This window comes from Culex pipiens, chromosome 2, assembly GCF_016801865.2.
Source record: "Culex pipiens pallens isolate TS chromosome 2, TS_CPP_V2, whole genome shotgun sequence".
NCBI classification, from domain to species: Eukaryota; Metazoa; Arthropoda; class Insecta; order Diptera; family Culicidae; genus Culex; species Culex pipiens.
Window position 1 is genome coordinate 129,883,588 of NC_068938.1, and position 20,662 is coordinate 129,904,249.

Consider the following 20,662-nt stretch of genomic DNA (forward strand, 5'->3'; position numbering starts at 1 on the left):
AATTTATTGCGAATGCTGTGACTGAAAAGAAAACTCCTAAAATCAATCGCCTTCTGCCAGAGCATTTTGAACAAATTGTCATTTCGTTGGAATTCACACAGCATGGATTTCAGGGATTATATTCTAAGTCCTTTGAAATAGAACATATTTTTTTATTGGAACCTAGATCGCAACATAAATAAAAATGTTTCAAAATACTTATCAAGGAATAAACTTTTTGTATACATTTTCAATGTTTTTTGTTACTCAAAAAAATATGAAAAAAAACAAAAAAAGTTTAGACGGAGAATAATTATTGTATTTTTGGTCCAGATTTGTTCATTTTTAGTGTAATTGCAAACACATTGTAGCGTGGTGTCAGGTAAAAATTGGACGGCGAGCTTGCACATATTGATCCCTCTGTGCTCTCTTGTAACCAAACAGCACTAAAACAAGTCAGTGTTTAGCACTACAAGCGCTTTACCAGCTGTGGGTTACAGCTAAGAAGTTTTGACATCTGCACTAAAAGCGCTTTTGCAGCTGATTTGCAGTCGGTTTTGGAGTTTATATTTCTAATTTCCAGCAGGCCTCTACTGTTGTTGATCCAACCCTGCACAAATTGTCAAAAAAATGGGAGAAGCAAAAATGTTGCTCTCTTTTCGTCCCCTTCTTCCATTCTATTTTAAGATTTGTTTACTATTCTATGTTACCGACGCTGCTGCCCAATTTTTTTTATTGAAAGTGAGATGTCGGAGATGTAATGCCAGGAGCTAGATGTTGCCGCCGATGAGTGGAGGTTCCTGAGCCTAAGCCCACACGCCCAATTTGAAGATGGCTTATCTCAGAAGTTCGAACACCTACAGATGGTAGTACTTTGCGTAAACCTATTTTAATTTTCTCAGGCAGACACTGTTGGCGGCAGATTTCTCCAATCTGGCCAAGGATTGCAAGAAAAAACACTTTAATACATTTTGATTTCCCCTGAAAATCGTTTATTTTCGTTTATTTTGTTCTCTCTCTTTTACACCACATCTGTGTTGCCAGTTAAATGGAAAAAAATATAGCAGTGTAGCTAGCAGTAGCATTAAAACAGTTGCATTTCAGCTCATACTACAGCAGTTGTTTTAGAGCCTTAGCTTTTTTAGAGCTTACTTGCTGTTGAAAGCTAATAAACAGCCAATTTATGATTTTTCTTAGGGGACCATCCGTAAACCACGTGGACACTTTAGGGGGGGGGGGGTATGGCGATTGTCCACGATCCATACAAAAAAGTTTTTTTTTATATGGGCAATTGTCCCCGAGGGAGAGGGGGGGGGGGGTAACAGATTCACAAAAAAGTGTCCAATCCAGTTAGCATAAGAGAGCACAGAGGCAGTGCATCGCATAGTGAAATCATTTTATAATTTTGATGGTTTTAAACTTTAACCACCTTCGTTTAGGTAACGAGATGAATATCAAGAAAAATGCATGTTTTTTCCGTTGCAAATAAAAAAAAACTTTTTGGTAAATTTTGGATGAATCAGAACCCTTTTTTAACGAGCTGTCAAAGAAGGTACTTTCTGTTAAGAAAGGTCGCAAATCAAACTACATATTTAGCATGTATTTACTACTGTTGATCCGTATGTGCATCCGTATTCACGAGATAGAAAAAAAAAACACGAAATTCTACTTTGCGATTTATATCAGTGGTGCAGGTTGTCAGTTGTCGTCGTCGCGCGCTGCATATTGTTTACAAACATGAAAAACGCACACGAAAAGTCGCGGTTGCGTTCCCGGTCCTGCTACAAATGGCTTTCAAATCAGCGCACATGATTCCATCACCCCCACATCCAAGGAACCGGAAGACAAAACCGTGACCAAGTTCTTTATCAAGCATCAAGCTGGTTCGCAGTCCCAAAAGACGGAAATTTCCTTTAGCCGGAGTTGAGCCTGCTTGAGTGGCTTTCGGATCAGTGACCCAGAAATTGGATTGGATCTTCGACAAGCAAGTGACTGCCGGATACGACCTATCTATGGAATGGGAACTGCCACGAAGCTTTCTTTGTACCGGAGCGAACGAAGCCGTTGACCGGGCGGATGATTTTGGGTTTACAGTGGTCTCTCTGGCTGTCGATCTTCTCGATATCAATGTTGCTCTAGCTGTCAATAAATTTTTCAGTCCCTACAAATATATTAGGGGAAATATACCCATTTTAATCACTCTAAGCCGTTCGACCAATTCTCATCACTTTTGCCGTTTTCCGCTATCAAATCAACATTTTCAGATGTATCAACAATGTAGAGTTGCTTGCTCACTTTTATTTGAGCTATTTATTACTTTGGAACAGTCAACAACACTTTATAAAAGCTGTACTTCACGTTCAAAGTGCTGATAGGCCGATAATAGAAATAGGCTGAAAAAGGATATAGTTCCCCTACTTTGATTATTCATTCTATAGTTTGATAACACCCGCTCTCGACGGTCCCTTCAATATCGACGAAAATTACGAACTCCTCGTCACATTGTCCTGATGCAAACAATGATCGAGCTGTAGCTGTCACAGCCCTGCGAAGGATGTTGGTTGTCATATTTCGGGCGGTCAGTCAAAAAAACCAGCTAGAAGTCGCCTGACAAAAAACTTTTGCTAGAAAGAGATAGGAGATCTGATGCAAACAAACGTCCAGCTGCCATGTAAACATACTTTGAGTGTGTTAGTAAATTTCTGGAGTTTTTTTTTAAAAGGTCCAATAAACCAAATTTCCAGTTTTTGATTTTTGGGTGTTTTTAGAACCGCCTCGAGTCAGGAGTATTGAAAAACATCCAAAAAGCAAAAACAGAAAATTTGGTTTATTGGTCCTTTTAAAAAAAAACTCCAGATTTCTGACTAGAAAGCCTTATATGACATAAATTTAGAATCAGTGGGATTTCGTAAATGTCGAAAAATTAAAGAAAAATATCAATGATACGTGTTGGATATTGTTATACATTTTTAGCATGGTTTAGGTCCAGCTTCCATATAAGTTTGCCCATTCTCTTTTAAATTAAAAGAAAAATGAAAATGAAACAAGGAAAACATTAAACATAAGCAAAGTTTTTTTAGTGCAAAAGTTGTTCAACATAACGAGAAAAATTAATAGCATTAATATTAAATATAAATGCTCCGACGCCTAGTCTGATGCTCATTTTTTCGAATTTAATATTCAACCGTTGCCAAAAACACGTCCATCTACCCTACCCAATAAAATTCCCATCCAAAGCCAACGCCTTCGCACAAACCCACACCATCAGAGGAATTTCGTGTACGTACACGAACTTCGAATAAGTGCGCGAAGCAAGAGAAGAGAGAGTATTTTTTCCACTCTCTCCCACTCTATCTCTCTCTCGTCATTCTCTTCTGCGACAGGGTGCGTCCATAAATCAAGCAAATGTAAGGCGAACACACACACCTTTTCGCCGGAAATATTAATGAATGCATCCTTTTACATTATTTATGGTCCAACTTTCGGTTAAGGTGAATGAAATCTGGCTGATTTTAGGCAGCAGATCGCTTTATTCAGCCATGCTGGCCAAATTTCAGCGCAACTACTAAAAGATTTCGCTCCGTCTGACCCGTTCTCGATGATGTCATGACGGCAAAAACAAGAGAAATGCCGCAGTTGGGGAGACACTTTTTGGGGAAAACTCGGCTCACTCACACACACACACACTAATGCTCTGTCGTGTAAAAGGGGGGAAAGTACATAACGTGTGCGTGTGCACGTGGCCTCGGTAGTGTTGGTGTAATTCGGCCTGCTTGGATTGGGGGGCGATTTAGGCTTTTTGGAGAAGAGGAAAAGCTTCGTCATGTAGCGCCGCCGACTTGGATCTCTTGCGAGTTGTTCCGGACCACGGTTGGGAAGAGTGTGGAGATTTTGGGGGGTCCGCCCGAGAACAGGTTCCGTCGTCGTACGTGGGCACGTCAGTCTCCACTAGTACATGGTCGATTCGAACTTTTCTGTATATGGGCAAATCTGCACGAATGGCTGCGTGTGTGTGTTTGGTGAGCCACCTACCCTAATTTGTGATGATTTAATGCGGGAAACCACCCTATTTCTCTCTCTTGGGAGGATGACCCACATGCGCATCAGCCACGATGGGGAGCCTTTTTTTTGGGGGGGGGGGGAGACAGCACACTTGTCGCAACTAGACTGGACATTTGCTACACACACAGGCTCAATTGGGCTCGACGGCGATGACTAATGACCGGAATCGGATCGATTGCGGGATTGCGGAACAGACAATGTCCGGTCGTTGACCATTTGGTCAAATGGTCAGAAGGGGTGTTGTTCTGAAAAAAATCACGTAAAACAGAGGCATTAATTATGCAACAATGTGGATAACCGACAAAGGTTAATATGTTGACGCATGTTATCGATTTTTGTTGAATTTCTTAATTCAAAAAGAAAATCAATAATTAGTTTAAATATAAAAAATCACAAAATTTTCGATTTTAGGCTATGATTTCAATAAAATAAGGGTTGAATGGTCAGTGTGATAATTTTTTATCCCTTATTTATCAAACTTTCCTAAAATCGCCCTGCTCTGTTATAACAATTCAGCTAAGCCAGTTCAAAATGTATTTTAAGTGTTTGCCCCCGTTTATTTTTTTTTTAACAAAAGACACTTTAAAGCTTTAAAAATTATGTGGATTTTGAGACCACAGATCGAAAAAAAAGACTAAAAACTAGAGGATAGAAATATGTTCGTGAATTCTATGATATTCTGCAATATTTTCCTATATAGTTCAATTCTGACTATTTTATCAACTCGGCAATTAACATTAGGTATAACTAATCATTGAAGATATTGAGTTCCCACTCCCACAGCCAAATCAAATATATATTATATATATTTAAGGTTAGTGAATTTTCACTATTTTGCGGACAGCGTGAAATTCGTGAAATTTAAAAATTTCCGTGAAATATATCAATTTTCTCAAATCAATGCTTAGAAATAACAACAAAATAAATATTTCATCAATGAAGTAAAATTTATAAGTTTTCAACTGAAAAGCCATTTGAAGAATTGTTAGCAAAACATACATTAACATTAAATTGTTACAACTTTTACTGAGATGTGAATGCTACGAATAACATAAATCAGTCAAAGTAAAAAATATATTCTCGGAATCATCAAGTTATCACAAGGATAATGTCATCAATCATTTGATTGCAGTTAGCAAAAAGCTTTTTTTTAACAAATTTTGGCTTTTTGCATTAAAACTTATTAAAATTTACTAAACGAGTATTTTGTGATCAGTTGTTGAAATATTTATTTTTATAAATTCAATTAAAGCAAACATAAGGTCAACGTATCATTGACCCGAGGAGCAAGCAATAGGAATATAATGAAAAAAAAAAAAGAATTCCTTTAGAGTAGAGAAAAATATTGACAAATAGATTGTTAATTAGAATATCAAAACTAGTTTATCAGTTTTTGGAAACTAACAAAATTATGTGATATTTTCATTCGTTCATTCAAGACTAAATGATTAGTATTTTTGATCTATAAAATCACCTTTCAAGCACATTTCGAAGTTTTGCTAAGTTCTGTTTGGATTTCACGATATTTGATTATTTTGGTAGATAGTTCCCGTTGAAGTTAAAAAATATATACCGTGAAACGGGGTGACTTTGATAGTCACCCCACTTTGATAGGTTTGCTTTTCATAAAATTTTGAAAAGTTTAAAAAGTTAGTTAACTATAGTTAAGAAAATGTTGATGAAAGTCATTATTTTAAACTTCTCAAATTGTCATGATTTACTCAATTAACATGATTTTGAATCGGAAAACGGATTGTATTTTCGGATTCTTTGGACAATTTTCCACTAAGAGAAGTTTAAATAAATTTTTAAATTACAGCCCGGGAACATGTTGACAGCTCCCATACAAACTGAGCGTACCCGGCTGGTAAATAATAAATAATATGAACTTTAAATGCCCCACAGCTCAGCCGAACTGTAGAGCACCTCCCCGGCATACCTTACGCCCTTCTCAAATGTTATTTTCGAGTACTTTTGGCTCCATATACACAAAAATGGCTTATATAGGCCTAGGATAACATGTCTACAAAGTTTCATTGAAATCGGAGAGGGTCGGGTACAAAAGTACCAGAAAAATTCCTGATTTGAGCTGGCATTGCTCGATGGGCAAATGGGCAAAATGTCTCAGAGATTTCAAGTTATTTTAACCATTTTAGCTGGAAAAGATTGATTAATCTTTCTTTCTACAGTCGAATATAAAAAGCGGTTCAATAGATGACAATACTTGTGGCCTACATTTTTCGTTTTCAGAATACAGAGCCCATCCATAAACCACGTGGAAGCTTTTTTTTCAGGTATCGTGCAAATTTTACGAAGAGTTCTTATTTACTTACTGATAATATATGATTTTTACGGTTATTTTAACATTTTCACGTTCCGCGAAATTTCCATGAAATTTTGTGTTTTGTTAAAAAATTGCAATTTTTTTGCGTAAAAAGTCGCTAAGCCTAGATATATTTGATTTTATTTGAGCCATTAGGCTGGTACAAATTTTATTTAAAGTTTTTGTCCTCCCCCCTTTAAAGTTGGCCCGAAAAATCAGGGGGCAAAAAATATTAAAAAAAAAAATCAATATTTCAATGAAAATTTAAGTGTAATCAGTCAAAATCAATTTAAAATGCATTCCCATGCGGTTAAAATTATTTTAAGCATGTTGAGTTAAGAATCTTTCTTCGATGTTTATTTTACATTTTTTGAAAACTAATGATTGCAAAACAACTGGACTAGTGTAAAATGCATTTTAAAACACTTTTTCCATGCAAATGTTGAAACTATGGCTTGTCATTTCACTACACCCAAAGGAAAAATATAGCTCGAAATCTGCAACAGTGGATTTGCTGCAGAAAATGTCACAATTTATAACATTTTTTGCAGCAAGCCCCTAGATCATTTTTGCCCGCGTGTAAATATTTCAGCAATCTGCAGTTCTCACCAACACATATAATGCTGGCCCGTCCCCGAGCAACACTCCAAAGAGAAGAATATGTTGATGCTCTTTCACTCTCATTTCATCAAGCGTCCATGGCGCGGTGGTATCGTGTCGGATCAATAATGAAGAAGTTGGTGGTTCAATCCTCGTTCAGTTGAGGGTTTTTTTTTGTGAAATACAACCAAAAAGCCGTCGGTAATGTCGATAATTGTCGGAAACGGGCAAAAATGTCATACCCCTATATCGCAAAAAATGCATGACGACAGATTTCATGCAGAATCTGATATACTTTCATGCCACCATGCATCACAATCATGCGACCGCCGGTTGGGTGTATTTATATTTTTTATAGTAAGTAAGTAAATCTTTCCCAGTTCCTGAGGGGAACACCCTTGAAGAGTATTGGGGCCGGCATTTACAAAGCGGATTCAGTTGCAGTTTTTCACTCAACTAATGTTAACACGTTAAGGTTAGTGTAAATATTCCATAGGTCGCCTTCCTAAGGTGTCGTTGATAAGGTCCAGCTTGTGACGATGCACTACCTTCCCTTTACTAAGCAATCGATTCCAGAAGGGAAAAGATCACCAGTTGTGTTGGTCCGAGCCTGGATTTGAACCCCGATCTACCGCTTACGAGGCGGAAGCGTTACCACTAGGCTACGTGGCTCTGTCTTTTTTTATGAAACATGAAAATGTTGTGCCTGTTGTGTTCTTTGAAAAAATCCAGAACTGTCTAAAACATGAGTATTTTGCTTGAAAAAAATCAATGAATACATTTGAATTTGACAAAAAAAATGAATGACAGCTTTATTTTGTATCTGTTTGTAATATTGAGGCAATCAAAAGTGTTTAAAAAAATTGTGCTTCAGATCAGCGTTCTTACCTGAAATAAGAGGAAAACGATCATAACAAAAAAAACAAAGGCATAAGTGCAGTTAAACAAAAATGTACACACAAAAAAACAAAAAATGATTAGGTGTTTATTTCCGACCTAGAATCAGAAACATAATAAAAAAATTTAAAGTTTGGTCGAAACTATTTGTTTTCATTTTAATAGTTTTCGGTTACAACACAAAACTGCAAAATGTGTTCATCGATTACCACATTTAAATTTGAACCATCAAGTCAACTTTTTTCTCTCTCTAAAATGGTTTGATTGATTTATGCCACCTACAATTAAGAACGGCACAAACGGCACCAGCTCTTTACAGATCAGATTTGTGATCACCCGATTAATGGTTATAAATTAAATCCAAATAAAAAGATACAAGTTTCGGATCCCTCCTACCAAGTCAGCTAACAAAAAGCTAATTCCGCGTAGGTTGGTATACTACGCCATCCTCTATTCTTGAAACGAGAAGAATCGCTAAGAGATCGCCGCCGCCGTCGCCGTCTGCGGGATGCAGTTTGATGGTCATGTTTGGAAGGTAAAGTTTGAAAAAGGCACCTTTTTCGATTACGCAGCTGTCGTCTACAAACGGAAACGATTTGAACGGACGGGTTGTGAGTCAGCAGAGCAAGCAGCGCCCACTAGATGAGACTCAGGCTCAATGGATGAAGTCAGATGAAGTCGAGAATAAGTTGCATTTTAATTGTCGCGGTGTTGATTCACCTAAAAGCGTGTGTGCATAAAATTTGCGTCAATTGACACTGGGAATCAAGTGACAAAATGCAATCTGGATATTTTTCATAACTTTTCAATTTAATTCGATTAGCTTTCTGTTTCATGTAAGAAATTCCACTTTTTCTCAGCGAGACCTAACTATAACTAACAACAGACGACGAACCTTATTTAATCGTTTCCGGTTTACAATGTTAATGTATTTTGTTGGTTATCTTCAGTATTTTACAAATTGACTATTACAGTCCAGACTCGATTATCCGAAGGCCTTGAAAAAATTCACCTGCAAATTCAAACCTATTTTTTCGCTGTCTTATTTTTTTATTGTCGAACTAAAACCCCTAAACTACTCTAAAGTGGTTTAGAATTTTTAAATAGGTGACCATAATGGTGGTGATGAAATATTGAGTAAATATATTTGCCAATTTAATAGGCATACAATCGATTCGAACTCAATGTTGACTAAAATGATGTGTGTGTGTGTGTGTGTGTGTGTGTGCGTGTGTGTGTGTGTGTGTGTGTGTGTGTGTGTGTGTGTGTGTGTGTGTGTGTGTGTGTGTGTGTGTGTGTGTGTGTGTGTGTGTGTGTGTGTGTGTGTGTGTGTGTGTGTGTGTGTGTGTGTGTGTGTGTGTGTGTGTGTGTGTGTGTGTGTGTGTGCAACCAATCAAACGGGACCACGCGACCGCTTCTTACAAATTGAGTTGTTTCCATGTATTTTAGAATTTGACATTCTATACATGCAAATAACTCGCATAGGCATTTGAAAGGTGTTAGCTCTGCCGAGCTTCAGTGACCCATTTCTACGCTGGCTAGCCGAGCGCGAGGTACCTCAGCTTTATCGACAAGCCCCGCCCTGAAGAACGTTTGCATCAATCAGATTCAAACGTTATTTAGAACTTCCGAACCCTTGTCAAATGGACAAAGACCCAGCGCGTATATAGTTAGCAGTAACAGTATTCCTAATTCCAGTCATATCTCATCAAGCCACGATGGACTAGTGGTTAGCCTTTTTGTTTATCAACCTGGACGGGGGATCGAACCCCGCCTCGAGCAACTTTGATTTTTCGTTCATGTTCATGAGTTTCACGAATTTATATTTCTTTAACTTTCTCGTTGGGAGCAGATGGGAATCGAACCCAGGACCATTCGCTTATAAAGCGAACACCGTAACCATTTAGCCACGGCCACTCCTTCAACGCTTGAAATTAAATAAGATGCAAAAAGGAAATTCCTCACCGGGTTTAAACAACATGATCTTGAACAGCCGTTCTATGCCGGAGGAAGCACACATCCAAATTACGGCCACAGGCGGCGATCCTGACGGATCCAAAAATTCAGACTTTCAGCTCCACGTAGTTGGCCAAATTCTAGTAATCCTCTTCAGACCAGAATTTGATGACTAACGCCACCCAGCACCGTCCGGTATAAAGCTGTCCGTAACGCGAATTCAGTAATTCTCTTGGTTCCCTTGGCAGTTTGATGGTCTCCTTCTCACTTTCACTTCCGGCGCGGACCAAACAGATCCTTCTTCACTAGGAGCACAAGTTTTAGAACATTCGCAAACCGTTGAAATAACTTTAAAGACATTTAAATGTTGCCTCAAACATAAAAAAACCAAAACTCCATGAAAATGACAGGAGCACAAAAATTTCACTCAATGTTGACTAAAATGATCTAGCAAAACTCGCATTTCATGTTAATAGTAAGAAAAAAATCGAGGCTTGGGATGATCGAGTCTTAGCTCAGCTTAGCTGCTTACGATCTGTGTTATTATTTTCACTTTTCATTATCTTTTGTCAATTGAAGGTTTTTCGTTATAGTCCAGACTCGATTATTCGAAGGTTTTTATAAGACTTCGGATAATCGAATCGTGAACAAAAAAAATTCTTCGTATTTTTCATTTTGTTATATATTTAATCACCGCCATTTTAGCCACCATTTTAGCAGCCATCTTAGATTTAAATATTCTAAATCACTTTAGAGTAAGTTAGGGCTCATACTTAAGCTCGATAATCAAAAATAAGAAAACGAAAAAACTAGATATATTTTTTCATGATTCGATTATCCGAAGTGAAACTTTTTCCTAGGCCTTCGGATCGAGCCACGTAGTAACGCTTCCGCCTCGTAAGCGGTAGATCGGGATTCAAATCCCAGCTCGGACCAACACAACTGGTGATCTTTTCCCTTCTGGAATCGATTGCTTAGTAAAGGGAAGGTAGTGTATCGTCACAAACTGGACCTTATCACGACACCTTAGGGAGGCGACCTATGGAATGTTAACATTAACCTTAACATGTTAACATTAAGTTGAGAATGAAACTGCCACTGAATCCGCTTTGTAAATGCCGGCCCCGATACTCTTCAAGGGTGTTCCCCTCAGGAACTGGGAAAGATTTACTTACTTACTTCGGATAATCGAGTTTGGAACACCCAAAATTCAGAGCCGAGATAATCGTTCTCTCAAAATTATTGAGGGCTCAGTGCCAAAATCGATAGAATAATGGTACCAACTCACACCATCATAACAAATGAGTTCATTCGTTAGTTGAATCAATAAATCTCCAACAAGTGTCATACATCGACTTCTGACTTCTCCTTGGTCACCAAGCTGTGGTGGCCAGGCAGCTAAGTCATTGGATTGGTTTATCAAAGGTCTCTGGTTCGATTCCCGTTGTCGACACGTTTGGTTTTTTGTTTGACGGATGAACTTTTTTTGCAAATGAACCGCGAGAGAATAGTTCTATCGCCCATCTCGAGCTGTGTTCTCTGCGTCCGTGAATGGTACCACTATTCTCTCGACTCGAGACCATCATTCTCTCGGACTAGCGCTGCCAGTTTTGGGTGAAGGTATTTCCAGTTACTATTTGACTTTTAAATCGGCCGATTTCATGACATTTTGATTTGTGTTTTCAGCACTTTTGAAATTTTGAGAATATCTTTATTCGAAAGGTTAGACATTTCAAAAAGATTCTATTTTTTATCAATGATAAACGGACCAAGAGTGGTGGAGATACCGTAACTAAAAAACGTTACTTAATCCATCTTTAGGTGGTTGGTGCCTTCCTCACATTAATATAGTACAGTGTCGTTTGTGAACTATCTTTTTACACTTCCTATCTTTATCAACAGACTTGGCACAAAAGATCTTTAAAATACCTTTTTCAAAATATAGAGTTGATAGGGTTATCAGATCTTCGATGTTTGAGGCTCATAAGAAAGGTCTTTCACATATCTTTTTTTACATAAAATTATTTTTATTAGGTCCTTTTCGGTGCTGGGACCTGGATAGGACCGAGTCGGCTTTTGAATTACATTTTACTTAAGGCTAAGAGTAATTACAGAGGATCTTGTGTGTTTTCAAATATCTTTCTAAAAATATATAACAAGACAAGTTTTCTTACAAAAACCTCCCTTTTTACAATCTTCCAAACTTTAGCCGAAATTGGTTTTTAAGCATAACTTTGTAAGTACTTTTCTAAACTTCAAAATATTAAAAAGGGTTTTATTGGACCCCAAGGTGGATCGAATGAGACCGAATCGGTCCAAATCGGTTCAGCCAATCCGGAGACAAATGAATGCATATTTTTCGACATTTGCGCACATACATTTGTTCAGAATCTGATTCTGAGTCGATAGGTATACGTGAAGGTGGGTCTACGAGGTTGATTTAGGAAGTTCACTTTTCGAGTGATTTTATAACTTGTCCTCAGTCTGGTGAGGAAGGCAAAATAAGGCTTACATAAAAACATTCAGTAAATTGCATGTTCCATCTAAAAAAATCCAAACAATGTTTAAATTGGTTAATTTCCCCGCATGAATGTTAATATGCCACCAAGTTCCATACTCCAAAACAGTATCGAAAACTATTTGATACAAGTGCTGAAAAGTTGAACTTGACAGCAGTCGAATGAATGCTGAATAGTAGGAAGGCAGGAGCGGTTTGGAATCGAACCCAAACATGCTAAATATGATTAATGATTACAGTCATCTCACATATTCGGAACACCCACAAATTCGGAACACTTTTATGATAATTTGTCAATACCATGCCAAAAGTAGCTTTTCTGTCGACCTTACTATTTTTAGAATCTTTATTTGGACATTATCTTGCTATTTCACTAGTAAAAGTAGTACTTTTTGAACAAAAACTTCATTCCAAGACTATTTTGTCCAGAGCATCAAAACACTGCCTCCAAATTGCCTGTTTCATAATTGTGGGATGTTATTGTGCCTCCCACTATTGTGGAACACCTGAATTTAACTGATATTTTCACAAAAAAAAGTTATCAAACCCTGTATAAAACATCACTAAGCTTGAGTTTCATTGGTTTCAGTGTGAGAAGTCATTATTTGGTAATAAATATGTACTCCTTGAGAGATCCAAAGTTTGTTTACATTCGTAAGAAAAAAGTGTTCCGAATTTGTGGATTTCAAGGGTCAAAGTAATTCTTCAAAAACTTCATATAAAAGTTAAAATTTGCAGATGTTCGATACAGCTATCGAAAGATCGCAAGAAAAGCTTTCAAATGAAGGTAAAAGCAAATCATTAAGTTCAATTCTAGATTTGCTATGATTTTTTGAACATTGGCCGATCTGGAAACCGTTCCGAATATGTGGGATGACTGTATCAACGCAAGAAACTGCATTTCAAATTATTTTCAGTTGATTGCACTTATATTTCCATTAGAAAATTAGTTTGAAAAAAATGACCTTTGATTTTCCCGGCTGATTCAGAAAAATACTGATTTTGATTTGATGATTTGATTTGATTTGATGTGATAACCAACAGGGCCACAATGATGACCTATGCAGCGGTTGCCTAGAATTACAGTGGCTTAAACTTAAAAGGTGCATCTTCAAATTACTGCCGTATGAAGGGCCAAAAGGGGATGGTTGGACGCGAACAAACAAAATCACTCACGGTGTCCTCAGGCGAAGAGAATCTCCTTCCGACAGTAACCTCCAATAACTCCGAAAAAAGTCTGACAAATCTGAAAAACAGGGCTCGCACCCTGTTGGGACCCTAGAAGGGCGCGGCAGACAGCTGGAAACTGACAGAGGTCAATAGATTTAGTAATTAGACAATTCTTAAGAATTGTAGAATTACTAAACTATTTCCCCCTTGTGAAATAGTTCTGGTCTTCCACTATCCACATCCAGTCTCCGCCATTACAGCATACTGTCCACTACTCTGATACTCCCTCTCCAATCTCCGGCTTTGAATCATAGATGAGAAAAGGTCAATGCGGATGGAGAGCAAATCGAGCTCAGTATCCCCTCACAAAGACTGGTATTAAGTGTTAAAAAGATAGAGAAAAATATGAAGAAAGGCAAGAAGAAAATGAAAAGATAGTATGTCAATGCGGATGTATCGATGATCCCCTCACAAGGACAAGACATAAAAGGGACAGGTGGTAGGGAGAGCAAGAATCTGTGATTGAGATTTTGATACAAAATAAATAGGAACGTGCTCACCGGCTTCAAAATCATCTTCATTCAACCTTCGTGCTATTCGTGCTTGAATCCAAGCAGCAAGTCCAACTTCCAGCAGCCCCGCAACCGGATGAATCCACGATCGCCCGCCCGTGTTCTTGAGAGATCGCTTCAATCGACGAACTTGAATACATAGCCCTCAAAAGTTTCCTCCAAATCGAAAATTACAAATTATATCCATTTTCGGTTTTCATGGAGATTATCAAATTTGAAGCTTGGGAGATTCAACTAATCCTAATTTTCAAAACATTGACGAATTCAATTTTGTTTTATTTTAATCCTTGGTTTCTTTTTGCTTATTTGTAATTTTGTCTTTGATTTATTTTTGTTCAAAATTTTAGGATAAGTAGGTAATAAAACAAATCAGAGTTTCGGACAAATGAAAACAGCCGTGAATACTGATTCCAGTTTGTATATTGTTTTATTTAGGCCTCTAACCAGTTCTATTACAGCAAGGATCGTACCTTGTGGACTTTATGTAAAATAATGCCTGAGAAAAAAAAAATGAAATCCTACTGCGGTTATGCAATCAAACTATTTTTACTATTCCGTAACCTTCGTCAACTAGTGTAAATGAAAAGAACTTTAATTGTTTAGTTTGTTTTTTAGTATTTTATTTCCTCACACCTATTTTTCATTTATTGTTCTCCTTTTCTTCATCGATTTGGTATAATCTTCGTTTTCAAAATCATTTAATTCATTTAGTGTTTTTTTGTGTCACGAGGACAAATGTTATATAATTGCAAAGTTTCATATAGTTGGTGCCGAATAGTGCGCTGATGGCACATATTGCGACAATAATTGATTTTTTTTCATCATCATCATCATTTAGTGGTCATATAGTGGTACAATCAAATGTCTTACAAACTAGTTGATATTTCGTTTATAGTTTTTTGTGCTGCTGCATTTGCACTTAACACTAATAGCTATTGGTTATCAATGTTTCTCATGGTTAAGTTTTTTCTTCTCTTTTAATATTATATCATGCGTATTGAACGTGTTCTACCGGAATGAAAATAAAAAGGTTTCCGATTTAATTTTAATATTCTCCCAACTCCCTTTGTAAACAAAAATCAAAAAAGTACAACACCCCCGAACCAACCCTGTGGACAAGCTGGGGGGATGTTGCGAGTATTTACGGAAAACACCCGTCACCTGGTCACTTATAGCCTATTATTGTCCAGAGCCATAGTCCGTTGAAACGTTAGCAGCAGGGACGTAGATCCGGATGGGCCTCCGATCCGGACGATGAGCGCAGAGTAGGTGACCCCGAACTTCTCCATCGTCATGCTTCTAGATTCTTCTAGGAATTAGTTCGAGACGGAGACGCGTTTTGTTCTTCATGGACACCAACACTGCACTCTGCAAAAAAAAAACACGTGCGTAGAACCTTACAACAGTCGCTTAAGGTTACAAAAAAAATATGAGAGCAGTTACTTACCATCGTGACTCGGTACATCTTCAGACTGCCTCCCGTAGTCCTGACGGACTTGGTTACGATCCCAAGTCCGGCGCAGCCTCCCCGTGAAACACATCCGAGTCTACGCCCCAGGAAGGTCGATACCGCATGATCACATCTCAAGTGCTCGAAGACACTTGAGTGTAGATCTGACGAAGATCCGCGTGGTTCGAACGTGGTCTACATCCTCCTCAGACTTCCTGCAAGAACTGCAAGGCAAAACCAAACCCCATTAATATCTAGAACAAAACTTACGTAACCGGCGCAAAAAGTGTCCACACCAACCTCCCGAAAGCGAGTCCTCACAGGGCAGAGCCGGAGAAGGTTGCAGCCGCGACAAACCGCCCAACTCGATGGTGCGGTCTGTACGAGTCTTCGTATGGGTATGAAATTGTTCGTCTTCATTCTGTGCCAGCCAGCCCTCGTCAATGAGAGAAGATAGCACGACCACCATCAAACCAAACTCCCGACCCGGCTTGGCTAGTTGCCATCAGAGACCGTTACCCTCATTGCTGCGAGCCCAACCAAACATCCTTTCTTCCCCCATGTCTGCCTGTTGCGCATCTCTTTCAATGGTGGTACGTTTGCCTTGGACAAGAGCGATGGACTGTGGGGTGAAATGAACACGTTGTCCTCCAAATAATTTGGCTGTAGGACTCAAGATATTTCATGTTCTGAATTTTAAATCTTAAAAGAATATTTGTATAAGTCAATACCGTAAACCGGGGTGACTTTGATAGGATTTCAATTTGTTTTTAGAATATTTTCCAACAGGTATGGTTTTTCTCAAGATTATTATTTTTAAAACATGTACTGGGGTAGGCCACACAAAGTCCATGCACTATTTTGGAAAAAAAGTTTTTTTCAATAGTGTTTAGAAAAATAGTTACGTTGAAAATTCTTGGTTTTAATTCCGGGGTGACTTTGATAGTCATAGTTTTTCTTGTTAAAATCATATTTAAGATGTTCAAACTTTATTTGTACGTTAAATGTACCATCACTAAAGTAGCTGATATAGTTTGTAAGAAAAAAAATCAATGTTTTTATTAAGTTAACTAAGTTTATAAGCTTTTTAACAAAATACATATGAATTTTAGGTAAAATTGTTAAAAAGTCGGAACTTTGCCTGAAATTTGTTAAAAATAGTTTTGTTTATAAAATTATCGATTTATATTGCATTTTATACTGAATTCGAAGCACGAATCACAAGTTTTCACACTTTACATGAAATTTGTTCAACTGAATTTGCCTATAAATTTGGAGATTTTTTTTAATTGTGTTTCAAAAACACATATTATTTATTATTTACAAACTTATTTAACCTTCTTATAGTGGAAAATTGTCCAAAGAATCCGAAAATTCATTCCGTTTTCCGATTAAAAATCATGTTCATTGAGAAAATCATGACTCTTTGAGAAGTTTAAAATAATGACTTTCATCCACATTTTCTTAACTATAGTTAAGTAACTTTATAAACTTTTCAAAAATTTATGAAAAGTTCTTCATGAGGTACTTTGAACACTTCTCTACCACGGTCAGTATGTTTCTGAACCATTCCTTACGTATTTTAATTGTGCTCTTCATTTTGCGGAAAAATCGCAAACCTATCAAAGTCACCCCGGCTATCAAAGTCACCCCGTTTTACGGTACTTATGGAATTGACCCCTTCCATTTTGGAACATGCGAAAAAGAGGTGTTTTTCAATAATTTGCAGCCTGAAACGGTAATGAGATAGAAATTTGGTGTCAATGGGACTTTTATGTAAAATTAGACGCCCGATTTGATGGCGTTCTCAGAATTCCGAAAAAACATTGTTACACTCTTAAAAATAACCCTGCAAAGTTAGAAAAAACACAAAATTTTAAAATGAAAAATTTTGTTCTAAATGAAAAAATGGCCCTTCTGGGTCAATGTAGATTCGAAAAGTACATTAAATTTCCCATAAAATGACATGTTCCAAACTTTTTACAGTCGAGTAACGGAAAATGGGAGAATTTTTAAAACTTTTTTAGTGTTTTCTTCGATGAAAAATACGTTTCTTCGAAATTCTGAGTACGCCATCAAATCAGGCGTCTAATTTTACATAAAAGTCCCTTTGACACCAAATTTCTATCTCATCACCGTTTCAGGCTGCAAATTATTGAAAAACACCTCTTTTTTCGCATGTTCAAAAATGGAAGGGGTCGTACCGCCCCTCCGTCACGAGATATAAAAAAAACGGACCTCGGATTCGTGATCAGGGACAAAAGTTACCCCTTAGGACAAAGTTTTACGCAAATCGAAGAAGGGTCGGGGCAACTTTTCCCGATTTCGTGTGAGTTGATAGAGAGTTACCCTAGGTTAATTTGTTTTCAAATTTTGATAATATAAATGGATAACTGTTAACTATCCTATCTTTAGTAAGATTGGGTTGTTCTTTTGTTTCCTAAAAATCTCAAAATGTTGCACTCTGTTTTATGAGTTTGGCTCTAGATGTGGCTTGCCCACTTTATGTTAGTATGAAGTGTGAACATGCTCAAAATATGCTATCGAAGAACTCATACTTAGCAAGAATTCAATTTATCGTAATCGTTTATCAACCTGATCAGATAAAAAATCAATTAAAGTACCGATACCGAAGTTTAAAAAATCCGACATAATGATACATTTTTACTGTTATAAAGTCTAATTTAAGAGTTAAAAAATAATATATAGATTTTAACATAAATTTTTAAAGAGACTCTTAAAGGGTACATACGACTCGAAAATTTTCCTCTAAGATAAAGAATGACATTGAAGCATCTGACAACAATATACAAGTCAAAATTAATAATCTATAAAATAAATTAAAATCATAAAAATGTTGCTCCACTAGGAGACGGTGATTTTAGCGGATTGCAGACTGGATTTCACCATGTGATGTGATGATTGCCCAATTTGCCTAGAAATTGATAATTGGGAATAGAACCAACTCCAACTGCACCAGATTTTCATCACCATGACAGCCGTCCATTGCCGGCCACTCTTCACCACGCACCAAAGACAAGGAAAAGGATTTGGAAGACGGGAAGTGTTGATGCTCCACTTTTTTATGGGGACAAGGGAAAATCTCCACGGTGTCCCCAAGTAAGTTTCGGTTGGAGTTGGACGGTTTTTGGGAAGGTATGAGGTCAGGGAAACGCTCTAAACAAGCGTTGCGGATTGTGAATAAAACTGATTTATAGAGAAAAACTTATCTGATGAATAAATTTAGGGTGTTTGGTTAAACCCTTTGTATTTCTTTTATAAATCAAGAGGAGTAATAAATCAATTTTAACAACATGTACTGTAAAACTATGAGCAATTTTGTCTTAACAATAAGTTTAGATTGCTGATTTTAATACAATCAACGATGAAGCTTTCTTTTCTGAGCACAATAAAAAAAATGATTTGACGAAAACAAAAAAAAAACAGCGAAAAAATTGTTTTTGCGGTACTGAACATCGAAAATTAAAAATTGAAAATGATTTCAAACGCAGGGGAATACATTCTGAATTGATTTCAGCTGACTGCACTTGCATTTCCAATGGAGGTGACAAAAACTTTGTACTAGCCTAAAATAAAACAAACGAAAGCTGTTTTAGTAAAAAAAAATATTTTGCGACAATTTGAATTTGAAATCTGAAACATCTAAATGTTATCAAAATATCTCAAAAATATTAAAATAATCGAAAAAAATATTACATTCTCTGTATCCCAGGAATCCAAAGATTGTTCATTAAACCCCCGTTACCCCCCAAGTACCGCGATGCTCTTGATTGGGGTTTATGTTTTATGCTACACACACCATTGCAGGAATCCAGTTTTACGCTCTTTCTCCCGTTTTTTGATTCTCTGCTGTGCTCGGCACAGGTGGATGAAGGGTTAGGGTGAATGGAAATTCCGAAAATATTAAAATGCGATTTGCTGTGATTTCAAAATTTACGTTAGGGCTAGCGTTAGGGACCTGTAGAACTTTTTTATTTATTTATCGTTTATTTTATTTATAAATTGAAACAATAGCATACATGGAATTCTATTAACAGTACAACAAAACGACACACCATAACAAATATGAATGGTCACCCTAATTTGAACACCACACCGCCAAATCTTGATTGCCTTCCACCAATATGTGTGTATGGAGTCTAGTGATGGTACCGGTTCGGACAGCTCGCCCCGAATACTGTCGAAATGCTGAACTCTCTTCAAATCGCGTATTTATTTGCAGATAACACTCATTGAAAACCCATCAGCTCGTTACTATCATTATTGGAAGCTCAAACAGAGATATGGTGCGACACATGGGTTGGCAACTGCATTTTTTTCTACTATGAACTTCTATGAATTTCTGAATTGAAGAAAATTTCATTAATGTACTTTAAATATTAATGGACTAAAAATGTTATGAATATCGGTGTTCAAAATAATTATCTCAATCATAGCTGCAATTACTCTGACATGTGTTTATCAATAGTAATTGACATGCACTGATAACAATTGCTCTAATTCTACTTGATACTTTCATTTAATCTTTCGAATGCTTTGTAAACAGGCGTAAAATAAGCAATAAGAATGTTTATTGACCACTTAACTGATTTTCCATAACACAAACGTAACACAGTAAAAAAATGAATATTCTGTAAAATTGTAAAATTCAACAGAAACCAATGAACAATTCACCAGTTCCTGATGTAAAATAACACACAACATCATAATTCACGGATGTAATATAATAATTTTTTCTCACTGTGTAGAAAACCTATTTCATTTATACAACTGCATTTATTTTCGATCATAACAAGACACATAATCTTGGTGCTATACATAGCTAGTCTCCCAAGTTGCGAAGAGGGCCAAAAGCCAATTCAATAATTTATGGGATTTTACATGTGAAACCAGTGCTTGTTTTCTCGAAGTTGGATAACGCCTGGTTAGCAGGACCGATTTTTTTTAAATGAAATTTGTCTTTCAAAACTCGCGACTCTAAAATAGTTTGTGCAGGAATTTTGAAATGCAGTCCGCTTGAAGTTATTTTTTAAATTTTACTCAGGAGTTGAAGAAGCTCAGTTATTTATCACTAAAATATCGTTACATGAATCAGTTTCTTGTAAAGAAAGGTA

The 20,662-nt window shown here is 37.0% G+C and overlaps 1 long non-coding RNA gene across 1 annotated transcript; it reads right to left on the reverse strand.

Annotated features, from left to right (window-relative positions):
• Positions 1 to 14,479: 14,479 nt before the first annotated feature.
• LOC120428199 (uncharacterized) lies at positions 14,480 to 15,981 on the reverse strand. Its single transcript, XR_005607055.2, has 3 exons — positions 15,828 to 15,981; positions 15,525 to 15,751; positions 14,480 to 15,445 (listed from the first exon to the last, which is right to left on the reverse strand). It is a non-coding gene; the product is annotated as an uncharacterized LOC120428199 (long non-coding RNA).
• Positions 15,982 to 20,662: the final 4,681 nt, after the last annotated feature.